An 18,079-nucleotide genomic window follows, 5' to 3' on the forward strand; every position below is an offset into this window, starting at 1 on the left:
TCATATTTAACTAACGGCCATCTTAGGTTCAAGGTCTTTGATTGTGATCTTCATCACTGAATGTGGATTTCTGTTAGAACCTGCAGCTGATTGGAGATACACGGTCCTCGTGCTCTGGCCTTGAGACGAGGAGTGGGCAGGAGTTAACCGCTGTCTACCTAAGAAGGCCTTGGAGGGGAGTAGAGGAGACAAGCTCCACAGGCAAAAGGATCCCAGGGGGATGTGGACGGAGCGGCATACGCCACCTGCTACCTTCATTCTGACCTAGTCAGATGGATTCCTGCTGCAAGAGGGGTGACCGGCCCCCGATATCTGACTGTGTACTTCACGTCACTGTTGGAAAAGCCCGGCGGCTTAGTGGATCCCACAGGGGGACACAAGCGGGAGGAGAAGGAGAAAGAGAGGGAGAAGGAGAGGAACACACCAACGGGGTCTTGACAGGTGCTCCTGATCTATCTGGAAAGTGCTGGACCCCCCTTCCTGGTGGCCGCAGCACGCCACGAGGAGCAGAGGGAAGCTTTGCGGCTAAAGTTCATCTTAATGTGAGTAAAAACCCTGGATGACTTCACACCCCGCTTCAGCCTGTTACTTACTGCGCGGCACTGCACCCACCATCCCTTCTCACACTGCCCTGAGGCCCGCTCCTGCTGCGGGGAGCCGTCCCATCATAGCTGTCAGCAACAGCGGCCTCAGTGGACTGAAACAGCGCTGGTGTTCATCACCGGAAACCGTAGGTGGCGTAGTTGAAATACCACTCAACCCTGAAAGTCCATTACATCTTTTATGTGACCGCCCTGGGCACGGAACGGGTCTAGGCCACGACTGGATCCCCTCAACATCTGACCCGGCTCCGAGTAACCCCACTTCCCAGGGTGAGGGCTGTGAGTGTCACATCAGCAGTTCCTGCAAGATGAAGGTATTGAAGCTATGGACTGGCCCGCCCGTTCCCCAGACCTGAATCCAATTGAGCACATCGGGGACATCATGTCTCGCTCCATCCACCAACGTCATGTTGCACCATAGACTGTCCAAGAGTTGGCGGATGCTTTAGTCCAGGTCTGGGAGGAAATCCCATAGGAGACCATTCGCAACCTCATCAGGAGCATGCCCAGGCATTGTAGGGAGGTCACACAGGCATGTGGAGGCCACACACAATACTGAGACTCATTTTGACTTGTTTTAAGGACATTACATCAAAGTTGGATCAGCCTGTAGTGTGTTTTTCCACTTTAATTTTGGGGGTGATTCCAAATCCAGGCCTCCATTGGTTAATAAATTTGATTTCCATTGATGATTTTTGTGTGATTTTGTTGTCAGCACATTCAACTTTGTACAGAACAAAGTATTCAATGAGAATATTTCATTCATTCAGATCTAGGATGTGTTATTCGAGTGTTCCCTTTATTTTTTTGAGCAGTGTATATTTAAATATATGTATTTTCCCTAATGTGATGCTAGGAAGCTGAGATATATAGTAGGGTGATGTTTGGAGATGATGGCACCCTTTAGAGCAGATTTTGCCCATCCTGTACTCACTTGTTACGTGAAAGTTTAATTTTTATTTATTTATTTTCCATGACACTATATATTATCTATATGAAAATTTCTTAAAATATTAGCTTTTTCACACTAAACTAAGTGACTTTTCAGCTTGTGCTGTATACATTAGGAACAGGGCAAGTATTTATCTCATTGTCATCAGGTAACAGGTAATACTTCTGTTAGGAGACTGGAGGAATATGATATGGGCTCACATCATAGATGGCAGACAAAGCTCAGATCCTTACCCCTCTGCTCCATAACCTAATATCATGCCATAGACTAGAGCATGACCACAATATTTTCCTTTAGAAGTTAATGGCCAGTTTACACTATGGACTCTTCTGTCCAGAATACAGTACCTTAGACATAACGGCAGCCTATATAATCATTAAGAAATTAGAATTGAAAAGCTTATCTAATCAGAAAAAAAAACCTGAATGGAAAACTAGAATTTTTCTGTGATTAAATTAAAAGGGTTGTCCACTATTAAGACAACCCCTTCTTGATCTAAATGTTTTGCCTCGATAAAATAAAGTCTATATTCCCCTCCCGTGCCGGCGCTGTTCCAGCGATGTCGTCACTCGCTCTCCCCGGGGCTTTCTTGTTATGACACGTGATCCTGGCGCCCAGTCAGCGCCGGCGTCACTGTCCTCGCCTTCACACAAAGTTGAACATGAAGAGGAAGTCAGAGATCAGCCGCAGCCTGGACTTCTTCTTCATGTTCAATTCGTACAAGGTGGGGACAGCAACGCCAGCACTGATTGGGCACCGGGGGTCACGTGTCACAACAATTGCAGGAGAGCCCCGGGAATGCGAGTACCGACACCGCTGGAACGGCACCGGCACTTGAGGTGAGTATAGGCTTTTTTATTTTATAGGGGCCAAACATTTAGAACAAGAAGGGGTTGTCCTAGTAGTGGACAACTCCTTTAATTAAATTAAAGAAGGGTGTATTGAACAGTTCCCACTTGCTGTACATGTGACTCGGATGTGACTGTAGGAGGGACTCTGCTTCTCACACTCAGGCTATGGTCACATGACCATAGATTCGCTCATCCGAGAGAATCTGATCAATTATGCTAATGACACTCTGATCAAACTTCTGTGCGAGAATCAGAGCACACTGTGAGGAGAAGATGCAGAATAAGATTTTTCCATCTCCTCCATTTTGTGAGTCCGCGGAAGTCAGACTCCACTCGGATATCATTTGAGTGCACTCCGATCATTTGCACTCACCCAATGACTTGCATGGGTGAGTTTCGTCCAATTTCGCAACAAATCACAGCATGCTGCAAATTTTTTCTCATGCCAAATCAGAATGAGGAAAAAATGGTTAAACAGCACTGCACCATAAGGCTGGGTGCCCACGTAGCGTTTTTCAAGCGTTTATGCTGCGAAATTTCCGCAGCGTAAACGCTTGTGAAACGCTAGGTAATCCGCACCCCATGGTCCCCAAGGGGATTCCGCATGTTCTATGCACATGCTGCAGATTTTTCCGCAGTGTTTATGCTGCGTACAAAAATCTGCAGCATGTCATTTAATTTTGCGGAAGCGCAGCGGAATGGCCGCCATTGACTTGCATTGAGACGCATAGAATGCGCGTCTGTACATTTGACAAGCGGATTCTATATGCGTTTCAATGTGCGGATGGTACCCAAGTCTGGAGGAGAGAAGACTCTCATCCAGACCTGGGTACCATTGTACCTGTAAAAAAAAGAATAAAATAACAAATAAAGTTTATACTCACCTTTCCGAAGGCGTTTCTCTGAATGCCGGCATCGCTTGAGGACCTGCGGTGACGTCACAGTCATGTGACCGCAGGCCCTTCACCGCTCTGTCTCGCGATATGCCGGCAGCCGGGAACCAGACAGGAACGAGCGCTGCAGCCACCCCGGGGCATCGGGGGTGAGTATAGCTTTATTTTATTTTTACGGTTCACACTGTATAAATCCATGCTGTTTGCATGGATTTATATAGTGTGACCTAGTTGTCAAGCACTTTCCAAGTGATGCTATCGCCTGGAAAGCGCTTGTCAATCTGCATGCGGAAACGCATGTGAATCCGCATGTGAATCCGCATGTATTCTGCAGGAAAAACGCATGCACAATCTGCATGCGTTTTTTCTGCCAGGGAGATACAGAAATGCTGCAGAAATTTTCTGCTTCATTTCTGCATCGTGGGCACATAGCCTTACATATCATTGGTCTGAGTGCTGTCTGATAAAAAAAAATCGAATAGCACTCAGACCAATGATATATTGGTGGTGTGAGTGGGCCCTCATTTGTCCACTCACCTGTAAGCTAACAATGAGCTAGTCACACACCACAGACTGTGCACACATCCACACCACACTTTTCACTTTTTTTTTTTGATAGGCCAAAAAGTCGCCTGCTCTGGGTGGCACACTAGTAAACACGCACACCCAACTTTCTCAAGCACCTGAGAGGTACTATTCTTCCACTGTGGCATTCACACATTGCATTATTTTTCCTTGCATTTTTTGAGCTGCTGTGCTTTTTTAAAAAACAAAACAAAACGCAGCATGCCAATTCATTTTTGCTGCCTTTTTTAACCCAGTCAAATGAATGCATAAAACATTTGTCAAAAACGCATCAGAAAATGCATAGTGAATGCAGAGTTCGTCTGTGTTTTTAGTGTAGAAAAGAAAAGCCCTGTGTGAATATACCCTTCATGTGATTGGGGCTGAGCTGCAATAAAAACCAACAAAAAAGGGCAGCAGTGTTTACCTGCCCAGATCTTCAAAGCCAAATGCACTACCAGGATGCAGCAGACCCACATAAAGATGGCGGATACACAGGAGCAAAATACTGATAAGACAATCACTCACAACCTACCATTCATGGAGGGGGTTACTGCTTAGTATTAGAATTGCACAAAGATAGGCTTGTATAGGGTGCTGTTCACACTAGGGTAGTGCACAGTATCCGGCTTACAGCCTATTAGTTACACCCATACTATTCGACTAGGCGGGCTACCCGGTACTATCCAAGTGCACCCCCTGGGAACAGATACCCTAGTTTACAATGGCCGCACTGATGGGCCTGGGTGCACCCTGGAATAAAAGTGTGCAAAATTACATATATATATATATATATATATATATATATATATATATATATATATATATATATATATATATATATATAATATATGAGGTACTAGTTGATATTTTGGACAATATTTTAGCCGGATACTGTGCACTACACTAGTGTGAACAGCACCCTATACAAGCCTATCTTTGTGCAATTCTAATACTAAGCAGTCACCCCCTCTATGAAATGGTAGGTTGTGAGTGATTGTCTTATCAGTATTTTGCTCCTGTGTATCCGCCATCTTTATGTGGGTCTGCTGCATCCTGGTAGTGCATTTGGCTTTGAAGATCTGGGCAGGTAAACACTGCTGTCCTTTTTTGCTGTTTTTTCTTGAATTTTTTGGGGAATTTTAATTCTTCTTAGTGTGGTTTTTGGACTGAGCTGCAATACCACATTCAACCTCTGACCAGGTGTGGCGCTGTTTCTGTAAGAAAGCAGTCATTCAGTCAAGTAATGATGTATATTTTATTTTTCTGACCATGAGCTTTCTGCCTGCCCCTCAAAACTCTGCTGATACAATGGCACCATAAGAATCACCCCAAGTCCTTCCAACATGATCTAAAATATCCTTACGTTGAAAGATTGCATCACGTATAGTCGGCTTTATCTTACGATGACAATGGCTGCCCTGGGAAATCAATCTAATAACTACATTGGGAAACTACTCAAAATACAGAATAATCTGCACCGAGTTATCTCCATCTTAAAATAAAACTATCACTTTCCTTGCCAAAAAAAAAGCCTTTTTGAAAATCATAGTGTTACAATCGCCATGATTTCATACTTTGTAATAAACATTCTTCACTCCCGGAGTGTGATACTGTCAGAGCGATGATGATATCATGTGAAGCTCTTATCTTCCCTATTGCCCATTTACAGCTAAGAGTCATTTAAGGCCACACGAAATGGTCTTTCCTCTCACTTCCATTATGATTACAATTACATAAAGAAATACCACAAATACAATTTGAGTTGAAGAATGATGGCTCAAGTGCTAAGGACAGCGTAAGGTTTCTACTTTTCTAAATGATCCTTTCAGTTATTTAGAAAGAAATCGTTTTCTATAGCAATTACTCCCTGTACAGAACTGGGCATAGATATACAGAGTATAAAGTAGATAAAAAATATGATGATCTACAAAAAAAAAGTATGATAAATTTTATTAAAGGGGCCTATCACCATAACCTGATCACAAAGTATTCCACAGCGATCAGCTGTAATCTGTGGGGAGATCTGGTATTAAGTGTTCACTTTCCCTGCAGCACCACCACAGGGGAACTTAAGCATTGCACACTTCAGGTCCTCCAGTGCAAAAAAGACTCTCTTTGTAACAGATCTCCACATTGGTCAATAGATAAGGATATTGAACAGTGGATTTCCCCCCTTTATTAACTCATTAATAGCGTACATGAACATGGCTTTTGTGAATTAAACCTCTTTATGGATCTCTATCCAACCTGTAGCTCTCTAGGGATGGCAAAATTACCACTCCCACCTCACTGGTAGACAAAGATAGAAGATTGTCCCTGTGCAAGAACAGTACATGGGCCCTTTGCTTGCTGTCTAATAGCCCATCATAATGCACAATGCCACCTGCTTTGCAGGTAGAAGTGGGTCCTCTTACCTGGGGGGCTCCTGTGTCTGAACTGGTTGCACCAATCGTATATCCGCCCTTGTGTGACTTGCCCTCATAGATTGTGACTGTCAGAACAGTCTCAGAGTGGGAATAGAAAGGGATGATAAGCCACAGATTGGAGACTATCGCTCTAGAGCAGGGATGTCAAACTCAAAACACACAGAGGGCCAAAATGTAAAACTTGGACAAAGCCGTGGGCCAACCAGTATATGAGGATAATGCGTCCCACACAATCCTCTATACATAATAATGGCCCCACATAGTCATCCAAACAGTATAATGGCCCCACATAGTCCTCCATACAGTATAATGGCCCCACATAGCGCTCCATACAGTATAATGGGTCCCACATAGTCCTACATACAGAATAATGGGCCCCACATGGTGGTTCTGGTGCTGGTACTGGGCCAAATATAATCACCCTGTGGGCCAGATTTGACCCACGGCCCAGATTTGGCCCACGGGCTAGAGTTTGCCACTTGTGCTCTAGAGATGTAGCACCCTGAGGACTCGGCTGCTACAGGGGTATTACACCTCAAGCCAGAGGTGTGGTATTCCACTCCCGGGTAAGGATGGAGTGTGGGACTGAGCTCAGTAGGCTGCATGCACTACATATGACGCACCCCCTGGGCCATATTCTTTAGGGGAATACCCGGAGCCGGATCAGATGGGGGTTGTAGTCTTCCGAGTGGCTGTGACCCGGTCCGTGCCCAGGGTGTCAAGCTCAGAGTATGTGGCAGTCCTACAGATGTTATAAAGTTCTTTATGTCGACTACGCCACCCGTTGTATTGCGGTCACTACGGCCGCCGCTGCAGCAGGGTCCGCTGAGGCTGATGGTGTTGGTGCAGCTTTTGATAGTATAACCCCCAACGGGAGGGGTATGGCCTCAGGGGGTCAGGTGCAGAGGATGGGGGTTGTGGTGGTTCAGCATAGATGGTAATTAAAGACAGAGTCGGGTTGTGCAGTTTAGGGTATTTACTTACTGCTGATGTTCCGGTCACTCCAGCTTCAAGTGACCACCCGAGCCGTGCTGCGTCCACCAGGTCCTGGATTCAGCCAACCCCCAAGCAAGTCCGGAGCGTGACCCTGAGCCCTCCTTCCTGTCCTGTCTTCTGGCCGTCCCCACCAGGGATCCACCTAGGTCCAGCTCCCTCGGGCCTTCTGTTGGGAAACCCTTGGCCTTGGGTTCCCTGACCCTACACGTGGTTTGCCTTCAGGGTGGATGTGGTGGGTGGCCGTGGCAGATCCTGCCCACGGCCTCCGGTCTCTGGCTGAGGTGTGCTTGAGCCCCCACCAGTTTGGGATCCGGTACCCTTTTGCCAACTCTTCACCCTAGGTTTGTATATGGGTTCTCAGAGTTCCTGCTTGTTTTCTCTGGGTCCTTCTGACTCTCCTCTCTCACTCTCTCTGGGCCTGGGGCTGCTCTGCTCCTCTTCCTCTGACTCCTCTGCAAAGACTGACTGACTGACCCTGATCTTAGATGGTGCCCACCTTAAATACTCCCTCTATGTGTGAGCTCAGGTGACCAGCACCCAATGAGCTCCTATCTTTACCCAGGCTGCTCCCCCTATCTGCCCCTACACTACTTGGGATGTACCACCCCCCTCCCACTCCAGCCAGGAACAGACTCGGTCGTACCTGCACATTTCTAAGTGGGAGTACCGTTGGTCTGTTCCTCGAAAATGGGATGTGTGTAGTGCATGCAGCTAACCGAGCTCAGTTCCACACTCCATCCTTACCCGGGAGTGGAATATCACACCTCTGGGTTGAGGTGCAATACCCCTGTAGCAGCCGAATCCTCAGGGTGCTAGACATACATCCCATTTCCGGGGGACAGAACAACGGTACTCCCACTAAGTAAATGTGCAGGTACGACAGCGTCTGTCCCTGGCTGGAGTGGGAGGGGGGTGGAACATCCCAGTAGTGTAGGGGCAGATAGGGGGAGTACTCTGGGTAAAGCTAGGAGCTCATTGGGTGCTGGTCACCTGGGCTCACACATAGAGGGAGTATATAAGGTGGGCACCATCTTAGATCAGGGTTCAGTTCAGGCAGGAGGAGAAGAGGAGGGGAGCTCAGCCAGGAGGGCTGACAGGGAGCTGTGGCTCCGGCTGGGCCCAGCTCCAGAGCAAGGCCTGCAGAGAGAGAGGAGTAAGAAGGACCCAGAGAGAAAGACAGAGGGAACCCCAAGAACCCAGAAACAGACCAGAAAGGGTGAAGGGTTGGCGGACACGGGTACCGGAACCCGAACTGGTGGAGGCCACTAATCCTCAGCCAGGAACCGGAGGTCGTGGTCAAGATTTGCCACGACCCTCACCAAATCCACCAGAAAGGCACACCAAGCATAGGGTCAGGGAACCCAGAGGAGGTTTGACCACCAAGAGACCCGAGGGAGCCGGCCAAAGGTGGATCCCTGGTGGGAACGGCCAGGAGGAAGAGAGAGAGACAGGGAAGCTCAGGACCATGCTCCGGACTGCCTGGGGGTTAGCCGAGTCCAGGACCTGGTGGACGCAGCACGGCTCGGGTGGTCACTCAAGGCCAGAGTGACTAAAGCAACATCAGTGAGTAAAAACCCTGAAACTGCATCTCCTGACTCTGCCTCTCCTTCCTGCATCATCACAACCCCCATCATCCACACCTGCTGCCCTGAGGCCATACCCCTCCCGTTGGGGGTTATACCATCACTGCTGCACATATACCACCGGCCTCAGCGGACTGCTCTGCAGCGGCGGCTTCAAAGCCGCACTCAACGGGTGACGTAGTCGACATCCAAGTTAACATCTATTGTCATAGACTGCCACTTAGTTTGACACCCTGGGCACGGACCGGGTCACCGCCACAAGGACTACTACCCCCATACAGATCCGGCTCCGGGTATCCCTTGAACATGGCCCAGGGGGCGCGTCAACTTTGGCGTAGTCGGCAGGATAACGTGCCCGCAACCACCGGGTACTGCGTGCCTGAAGAAAAGTTCGCATTTACCTCAAAAAGAAGTCTCCCGCCGATTCCGGAGGGTCCCCGCCATCGGACGCCATCTCGGATCGGTTCCCGCCGTTTGCCCGCCATCTGCGGTCTTTTCCCGCCGTCCACAGAGTTTCCCGCCATTGGGAAGCGGTTCCCGCCATCTGAGAAGATTTCCCGCCTTGGCAGAGCGGACGCCATTATGGGCGTGCCAGAGGGTGGCAAGAGGCCACCTCCCATCGTGGGCCAGGACCAAGAATGGCGCCAAAAACGAAGACCGCCCCCACCAGCAGAGACTGTGATGCTTGAGATGTCCATCAGCGTGAGGGGACTGCCCCTGGGACTGACAATCACCAAGTTTCCCATGGGACCACCCTCAGTGTGGGCGGAGAGAGAACAAAAGAGAGAAGATGGGTGCAGCCTGGAGGAGTCTGGAGAAGCCGTACCCGGAGATGGAGGGAGAGTCAGGCAGCACCGACCCTGTGGTCAGGAGCCTGTTGCAAGCTGCCACTCCACAAGAACTGGTGGAGATCCTGGCACAGCTCCCCCGAGACCGGGAGTGTGCGCAGACCGAGCTGGAGCACCTCGCACGGAGGATGGCCCAGGTGCAGCGAGAAACTCTGACGGAGTGGAGCAGAGAGATGGCCCTGCAGGCTGGAACCCGCCAACGGAGCACGCCACCCGAGACGAGGAGTCAGACCGCCTCTGAGGATGGTGCAGGAGGAATCAAGGCCGGAGACGACGCCGAGGAAGGAGCTAAAGAAACGGAAGCAGGTAAAGGGGACGTCACTACCCCGAGCCGAGAAGCCGTGAGCCTGCCCCAGCTCCCCGTCGCAGAGCCCGAAATTTCCCCTGCCGTGCCCGTCGTTGCACCGTCACCGCTCCCGACTAGGCCTCAAACAGAAGCCGCGGCCACGCCCCCTGTGACGTCACGCGCCTCAACCCTGAGCGCGGCCAAGCAGGAGACGCCACCGGCCTGGTCGCAAGGTCAAGTAACCCCGGGCGCCGCCGTCTTCACGGTGCCCTTTACGTTCAGGATGCCCCAAGCCTGGTCGCAAGGCCTGGTAAACCTGGGTGCCGCTACCACCACCGCGCCCTCAACTTCCACTGTGCCGCACCTGGGTGAGGACTTGTTGGCCCAGCACACTTGCCCGGATGGGCAGCCCTTTGTGTGGCCACCGGAGTACCACCATCCCCGACTCCGGAAAGAAAGACCCCTGTGCGAACCCCTGATCCCGGCTCCGGCGCCCGTCAAGATGACCCCGCTCTCGTTAGAGGAGGCGCAGTTTGAGTGGGACCCCGCAGGAGGAGACCTCATCGGGTTCACTCAGGAGACCCGGGCGGCCGCAGCTGAGCGTGCGGAGTGCTGCCGGCAGCAGCTAGCGGTCTTTGACAGAGAGAGGAAAGAGAGACGGGTCCGCGAGGAGCGGCTGCAAGTAAAGAGTGCAGAACAAAAGAGCCGGACCCGAAGGAACCCCCGTGCAGCCCACGGTCCCCGTGCCACCGGGACTGTAATTAAATTCCAACTGCAGCACGGTTGGGGCTTCATCAGAGATCATCACACCCCCGGCGACGTCTTCGTGACCAGAAGAGATGTCGAGTCCCACCTGCCGGAGGGACACAGAGGTCGTGACCTGTACCTGGGTGACGAGGTCACCTTTACCCGGCACCAATGTGCCAAAGGACCCTATGCCCTTCATGTACACCGGCTGACAGAGGAAGAGCTGAGGTGTCAGGAGGAACAAGAGGACCCGGACGGGTCTGAAGGGTACACGGAGGAAGTATTAGGAGGACGCCGCTACTAAAGTACGGTAAATGGAACTGTAAAATAGTTACCCGTCAGGGTACAGGAACTGTTACCATTATAGTCCCCGTTGGGACCAGCAAATTAAACTGTTACCCGTAAGGGTATATGCCATGCTGCTTAAGTAAGATATAGTCCCCGTTGGGACCAGTGAACTGTTCCAGTGTGTCCCATCTCCCCACAGGCTGAGGACTGTGAACAGCCATTCCTTTTCCCCACTGGCCGAGGACTGAGAGCGGCCACCTCCCCTTGTATATAGTTGCGCTTTCTAAGGCGCCCCCTACTGGTTTTGTAGGAAACTGTTGTTCTTGAACTGACTGTTGCACTTCTACCTGGTCACAAGCGCACAGTGGCCAGTAACTCAAAGAACATTATTATGAAAGAGTTTTATATGAAAGAAAAAGTTTATCTTGTTTAAATCTGATAATGTTTAATGTTTGATATGTTCTTGTATGTTTTGAAAAAAATTGTATGTTTTGGATATTTTATTCTTTTACAGCCCGAGGACGTGCTGTGATTTACCAGGGGGGAATGTAGCACCCTGAGGACTCGGCTGCTACAGGGGTATTACACCTCAAGCCAGAGGTGTGGTATTCCACTCCCGGGTAAGGATGGAGTGTGGGACTGAGCTCAGTAGGCTGCATGCACTACATACATCCCATTTCCGGGGGACAGAACAACGGTACTCCCACTAAGTAAATGTGCAGGTACGACAGCGTCTGTCCCTGGCTGGAGTGGGAGGGGGGTGGAACATCCCAGTAGTGTAGGGGCAGATAGGGGGAGTACTCTGGGTAAAGCTAGGAGCTCATTGGGTGCTGGTCACCTGGGCTCACACATAGAGGGAGTATATAAGGTGGGCACCATCTTAGATCAGGGTTCAGTTCAGGCAGGAGGAGAAGAGGAGGGGAGCTCAGCCAGGAGGGCTGACAGGGAGCTGTGGCTCCGGCTGGGCCCAGCTCCAGAGCAAGGCCTGCAGAGAGAGAGGAGTAAGAAGGACCCAGAGAGAAAGACAGAGGGAACCCCAAGAACCCAGAAACAGACCAGAAAGGGTGAAGGGTTGGCGGACACGGGTACCGGAACCCGAACTGGTGGAGGCCACTAATCCTCAGCCAGGAACCGGAGGTCGTGGTCAAGATTTGCCACGACCCTCACCAAATCCACCAGAAAGGCACACCAAGCATAGGGTCAGGGAACCCAGAGGAGGTTTGACCACCAAGAGACCCGAGGGAGCCGGCCAAAGGTGGATCCCTGGTGGGAACGGCCAGGAGGAAGAGAGAGAGACAGGGAAGCTCAGGACCATGCTCCGGACTGCCTGGGGGTTAGCCGAGTCCAGGACCTGGTGGACGCAGCACGGCTCGGGTGGTCACTCAAGGCCAGAGTGACTAAAGCAACATCAGTGAGTAAAAACCCTGAAACTGCATCTCCTGACTCTGCCTCTCCTTCCTGCATCATCACAACCCCATCATCCACACCTGCTGCCCTGAGGCCATACCCCTCCCGTTGGGGGTTATACCATCACTGCTGCACATATACCACCGGCCTCAGCGGACTGCTCTGCAGCGGCGGCTTCAAAGCCGCACTCAACGGGTGGCGTAGTCGACATCCAAGTTAACATCTATTGTCATAGACTGCCACTTAGTTTGACACCCTGGGCACGGACCGGGTCACCGCCACAAGGACTACTACCAGCATACACATCCGGCTCCGGGTATCCCTTGAACATGGCCCAGGGCGCGCGTCAGAGACACATATTATACTTAGCAGAGATGTATTATATCTAAAATTGTAAGAGTTTGGTATAAGAAATTACAAAGTGTCTTGAATGTATGAAGCTCCAAAGCCGATACTATTGTGCACAAGTTACAGCATAGGTATGATCACTAAAATGCAACAGATGATTTGAACCATGAACCATATAACTACCATTTAAAGGGATTGTCTAATAAAAACAAGTTATTACTTATGCAAATGATAGATGATGCTTATTGATTGGTGGAGGACTTGAACCGATCAGCAAAATGGGGTCGTTTATCCCAGTTATAATGGAGCAGTAGTGCACATTATCGACCTGTGCGCAATTCATTTCCTATGGAGCTGCTGAATGCTGAGTTCTTTTTTTTTTCGGCACCCCTACACTGTGTTCCAAATTATTATGCAAATAATATTTTCTCAGATTTTCCCAAATTACCTATATGAATTGCAGTCATTGTAATTTTCCAGTCAAATAACTATTAGAGTACAATTGAAAGGTTTTTGTACAAACTGCCTATGATAACAGTATATTTTTAATAAAATAAAAAACTCAAACTGCACTCAAAATGCATGTTCCAAACTATTATGCACAGCAGAGGTTTCAACCTTTTCATTTTAATAAAGAACAAAAAAATTGTCATTTTTGAAATTATAAGCATTAGCAGGTTATTACAAACTAAAATCAAACAGTTTTCAACTCTAAACTTTATTCTAGGTGATGTTACATTTGCCCATAGGACCGCTTGTTCGAAAGGAGCTTCTGAACTCTCTCGTCCATTGAATTTGTCAGGTTTTGGATGGTTTCTGCTTCAATTGTTTTGCATAAGGACAGAATACCCTCCCAGAGCTGTTGCTTAGATGTGAACTGCCTCCCGCCATCATAGACACTCCTTTTGATGATGCTCCAGAGGTTCTCAATGGGGTCAGGGGAGCATGGGTGCCACACCATAAGTTTGTCCCCTTTTATGCCCATAGCAGCCAGAGATGCAGATGTGTTATGTGCAGCATGAGACGGGGCATTATCATGCATGAAATGATCTCGATGGTCCAGATGGATGGAGTGGAGGATGGCTGGTTGATGGACACCCCATGCAAACACGCTAGGAGGAGGTGGAGTAATGTTTTGGGCTGGAATCATGGGGAGAGAGATTGTCAGCCCTTTTAGGATCCCTGAAGGGGTAAAGATGAACTCCATAATGTATGTTGAGTTTCTCAAACAGCATTTCCTTCCATGGTTCAAGAAGAAGAACCGTGCATTCCGCAGCAAGATCATTTTCATGCATAATAATGCCCCGTCTCATGCTGCACATAACACATCTGCATCTCTGGCTGCTATGGGCATAAAAGGGGACAAATTTATGGTGTGGCACCCATGCTCCCCTGACCTCAACCCCATTGAGAACCTCTGGAGCATCATCAAAAGGAGTGTCTATGATGGCGGGAGGCAGTTCACATCTAAGCAACAGCTCTGGGAGGGTATTCTGTCCTCATGCAAAACAATTGAAGCAGAAACCATCCAAAACCTGACAAATTCAATGGACGAGAGAGTTCAGAAGCTCCTTTCGAACAAGCGGTCCTATGTGCAAATGTAACATCACCTAGAATAAAGTTTTGAGTTGAAAACTGTTTGATTTGATAACCTGCTAATGCTTATAATTTCAAAAATGACAATTTTTTTGTTCTTTATTAAAATGAAAAGGTTGAAAACTCTGCTGTGCATAATAATTTGGAACATGCATTTTGAGTGCAGTTTGAGTTTTTTAATTTTTTTTAAATATACTGTTATCATAGGCAGTTTGTACAAAAAACTTTCAATTTTACTCTAATAGTTATTTGACTGGAAAATTACAATGACTGCAATTCATATAGGTAATTTGGGAAAATCTGAGAAAATATTATTTGCATAATAATTTGGAACACAGTGTATAGAGAATGATTGGCAGCCGATCTGCCACTTCATTTTGTAACAGGGATAAAAGTGCCCTGTCATGGATAAAAATTCACCGTCCTGCTGATCAGTGCAAGTCCCAGCAATCAGACACCGACCTACAGATAGGTGATAACATGATAATGTGTTTCATGGGACAACCCTTTTAAGGGGAACCTGTCATCAGAAAAAACGTTATTAACTTGCAGATATAGGGTTAATCGGCAGGTTAATAGCGTTATTAACCTGCTCGGCGCCCGCACTTAGCAGAACGCTATGGGGAGAAAATTAACTTTATTCCTCCCAGGAACTTTACTGTTTCAGTCACTGGGGTTGCTCCGGTGCGGGCGGGTTCAGTCACGGTTCTGAGTAAACGTGCCCCGGCCCTGACTGAAAGCCGGCCCTAATACTGAGTTATTGTCAGTCAGGGCCAGGGCGCAGTTACAGGCGCCACTCTCTATACTCAGAGCGGTGACTGAACCTGTGCCGGCGCTGCCTCCGTGACTGAAACCGGAAAGCTGCTGGGAGTAATAAAGTTTATTTTACTCTGCAGCGTTCGGCTAAGTGCAGGCGCCGGGCAGCTTAATAATGCTATTAACCTGCAGAATAACCCCATATCTGCAAGTTAATAGCATTTTTTCCGGTGACAGGTTTCCTTTAAGTCTTGTGGGTCATGTAACAGGTAATTGACTTCTTGCTTGGACTGACAAATCAAATAAGCCACTGTTCTTACTTTATATCAATAGTCGGGGGTTAATCACGTTTTAAGACATTAAAAAATAATTAATTTTAATGGTAATATGACCAATATTATATGACAGTATTAAAAAGGGAATGTTTTTTTACCCTGTATTGATTCTTTAGGGTCTCTTGTAAGCCTACCGTACTGGAATCTAAGAGTATCAATAGGATTTAAGGCTGTTCATTCAGTTTAGATAGTTGGATATCGTGTGCATGGAATTGTCTATGTGGCCTCAATAGAAACAAAAGCATAGGGTATGTTGAAACACTTCCAACATCTGCCACCTGGAGAAGGTCAGGATACCACCAAACACATTAAATAGTTGGGCAGACCTGACACAGTCTGCAGGTCTGGACAACATTGGACTATCATCAGCTGAATGATGCTTTGGCCGATGGTTCAGCTGACAGCCATCTCACGCAACACTCTCATAGACTCAGCTGAGCACTCCTGTGTTCTCTATGAGAAAGGCGCTGACTGACACGTTGGCCGGCAGTTTATCTCAGGGAAAATAATACAATTGGCAGTCTGAAATTGGTCTGATTGACATCTTTCCTGACCATCAGTTGGCCAGTGTTCCCATATACATTAGACCGTTATATGTTTATGTATAGGAAACAGTATACACAGTGAGCCTCAGCCCCCCGAGGAAGTACACGTGAAATGCTGGCATAGCTGGTCCACAGAGGTTAAATATGGCTACAATGACTTCTTTTGTATATCTCTCGTTTTGAATCGCAGGACCCATTTTTTGTTGATCTTCTTAGTTGTCTACTATAGAATATATTTACTATTTACTTCCTATTCTATAAGCCATGTTAATCAGGGTGCTTATACTGGATGAATAAGACAGTGACATTATATACGGCAGTTATTAGATCAAGCTTTATTCCAATATTGGAAATGAATATGGTAATTATGCATTAGCATTTTATGCATTTTTTTAATCTATAGATATTACATGGGAAAACTATAATGGTAGATATGAATATCAATATAAACAGGTGCTTCTCACTAAATTAGAATATCATCAAAACCTAATTTATTTCAGTTCTTCAATAAAAAAAATGCAATTCATATGTTATATAGAGTCATTACAAACAGAGTGATCTATTTCAAGTGTTTATTTCTGTTAATGTTGATGATTATGGCTTACAGCCAATGAAAACACAAAAGTCATTATCTCAGTAAATTAGAATACTTTATAACAACAGCTTGAGAAATGTTTTTAAAATCCGAAATGTTGGCCTACTGAAATGTATGTTCAGTAAATGCACTCATTACTTGGTCGGGGCTCCTTTTGCATCAATTACTGCATCAATGTGGTGTGGCATGGAGGCGATCAGCCTGTGGCACTGCTGAGGGGTTATGGAAGCCCAGGTTGCTTTGATAGCAGCCTTCAGCTCGTCTGCATTGTTGGGTCTGGTGTCTCATCTTCCTCTTGACAATATCCCATATATTCTCTATGGGGTTAAGGTCAGGCGAGTTTGCTGGCCAATCAAGCACAGGGATACTGTTGTTTTTAAACCAGGCATTGGTGCTTTTGGCAGTGTGGACAGGTGCCAAGTCCTGCTGGAGAATGACATTTCCTCCTCCTAAAAGCTTGTTGGCAGATGGAAGCATGAAGTGCTCTAAAATGTCCTGGTAGACGGACGGCTGCGCTGAGTTTGGTTTTGATAAAACACAGTGGACCTGCACCAGCAGATGACATGGCTCCCCAAACCATCACTGATTGTGGAAACTTCACACTAGACCTCAAGCAGCTTGGATTGTGGCCTCTCCACTCTTCCTCCAGACTCTGGGACCTTGATTTCCAAATGAAATGCACAATTTACTTTCATCTGAAAACACCTTGGACCACTGAGCATCACTCCAGGTCTTTTTCTCCTTGGCCCAGGTAAGACGCTTCGGGAGTTGTCTATAGGTCATGAGTGGTTGACACAAGGAATACGACACTTGTAGCCCATGTCCTGGATACGTCTGTGTGTGGTGGCTCTTGAAGCAATAACTCCAGCAGCAGTCCACTCCTTGTGAATCTCCCCCAAATTTTTGAATGGCCTTTTCTTAACAATCCTTTCAAGGCTGTGGTTATCCTGGTTGCTTGTGCATCTTTTTCTACCACACTTTTTCCTTCCACTCAACTTTCCATTAATATGCTTCGATACAGCGCGCTGTGAACAGCCAGCTTCTTTAGCAATGACCTTTTGTGGCTTACCCTCCTTGTGGAGTGTGTCAATGACTGCCTTCTGGACATCTGTCAAGTCAGCAGTCTTCCCCATGATTGTGGAGCCTTCTGAAACCGACTAAGGGACCTTTTTAAATGCTTAGGAAGCCTTTGCAGGTGTTTTTTGTTCATTATTGTAATTTACTGAGATAACGACTTTTGTGTTTTCATTGGCTGTAAGCCATAATCATCAATATTAACAGAAACAAAAACACTTGAAATAGATCACTCTGTAATGACTCTATATAATATACGAGTTTCATTTTTTGTATTGAAGAGCTGAAATAAATTAAATTTTTGATGATATTCTAATTTAGTGAGAAGCTCTTGTACATTGCTTGACTTTTTGTGAAGATCTCTTTGACCATGACCTTCTATTT

Source organism: Phyllobates terribilis, unplaced genomic scaffold (assembly GCF_046119375.1).
Source record: "Phyllobates terribilis strain yellow unplaced genomic scaffold, ASM4611937v1 Scaffold_4__5_contigs__length_816908805, whole genome shotgun sequence".
NCBI classification, from domain to species: Eukaryota; Metazoa; Chordata; class Amphibia; order Anura; family Dendrobatidae; genus Phyllobates; species Phyllobates terribilis.